This window comes from Leptodactylus fuscus, unplaced genomic scaffold (assembly GCF_031893055.1).
Source record: "Leptodactylus fuscus isolate aLepFus1 unplaced genomic scaffold, aLepFus1.hap2 HAP2_SCAFFOLD_108, whole genome shotgun sequence".
NCBI lineage: Eukaryota > Metazoa > Chordata > Amphibia > Anura > Leptodactylidae > Leptodactylus > Leptodactylus fuscus.
This window is the reverse complement of record NW_027439902.1, coordinates 169,327-171,196: the sequence shown is the minus strand read 5'-3', so window position 1 is coordinate 171,196 and position 1,870 is coordinate 169,327.

Here is a 1,870-nt window from a genome sequence, read left to right as displayed (position 1 = left end):
CAGACCCCCAGGACACTTGGTACATATTATTGTCCCATCCCCCCACATACAGACCCCCAGGACACTTGGTACATATTATTGTCCCATCCCCCCACATACAGACCCCCAGGACACTTGGTACATATGATTGTCCCGTCTCCCCCACATACAGACCCCCAGGACACTTGGTACATATTATTATCCCGTCTCCCCCCACATACAGACCCCCAGGACACTTGGTACATATTATTGTCCCATCCCCCCACATACAGCCCCCAGGACACTTGGTACATATGATTGTCCCGTCTCCCCCACATACAGCCCCCCGGGACACCTGGTACATATTATTGTCCCGTCCCCCCCACATACAGCCCCCCGGGACACTTGGTACATATTATTGTCCCATCCCCCCACATACAGCCCCCAGGACACTTGGTACATATGATTGTCCCGTCTCCCCCACATACAGCCCCCCGGGACACCTGGTACATATTATTGTCCCATCCCCCCCAAACACAGACCCCCAGGACACTTGGTACATATTATTGTCCCATCCCCCCACATACAGACCCCCAGGACACTTGGTACATATTATTGTCCCGTCTCCCCCAAACACAGACCCCCAGGACACTTGGTACATATTATTGTCCCGTCTCCCCCAAACACAGACCCCCAGGACACTTGGTACATATTATTGTCCCGTCTCCCCCAAACACAGACCCCCAGGACACTTGGTACATATTATTGTCCCGTCTCCCCCAAACACAGACCCCCAGGACACTTGGTACATATTATTGTCCCATCCCCCCACATACAGACCCCCAGGACACTTGGTACATATTATTGTCCCGTCCCCCCCCCCCCCACATACAGACCCCCAGGACACTTGGTACATATTATTGTCCCATCCCCCCTCACATACAGACCCCCAGGACACTTGGTACATATTATTGTCCCATCCCCCCACATACAGACCCCCAGGACACTTGGTACATATTATTGTCCCATCCCCCCACATACAGCCCCCAGGACACTTGGTACATATTATAGTCCCGTCTCCCCCACATACAGACCCCCAGGACACTTGGTACATATTATTGTCCCGTCCCCCCACATACAGACCCCCAGGACACTTGGTACATATTATTATCCCGTCTCCCCCACATACAGACCCCCAGGACACTTGGTACATATTATTGTCCCATCCCCCCACATACAGACCCCCAGGACACTTGGTACATATGATTGTCCCGTCTCCCCCACATACAGACCCCCAGGACACTTGGTACATATTATTGTCCTGTCCCCCCACATACAGGCCCCCAGGACACTTGGTACATATTATAGTCCCGTCCCCCCCCCCCCCCCACATACAGCCCCCAGGACACTTGGTACATATTATTGTCCCATCCCCCAACATACAGACCCCCAGGACACTTGGTACATATTATTGTCCCATCCCCCCACATACAGGCCCCCAGGACACTTGGTACATATTATAGTCCCGTCCCCCCCCCCCCCCCCACATACAGCCCCCAGGACACTTGGTACATATTATTGTCCCATCCCCCCACATACAGACCCCCAGGACACTTGGTACATATTATTGTCTCGTCTCCCCACATACAGACCCCCAGGACACTTGGTACATATTATTGTCCCGTCTCCCCCACATACAGACCCCCAGGACACTTGGTACATATTATTGTCCCGTCTCCCCCACATACAGACCCCCAGGACACTTGGTACATATTATTGTCCCGTCCCCCCACATACAGACCCCCAGGACACTTGGTACATATTATTGTCCCGTCCCCCCACATACAGACCCCCAGGACACTTGGTACATATTATTGTCCCGTCCCCCCACATACAGACCCCCAGGACACTA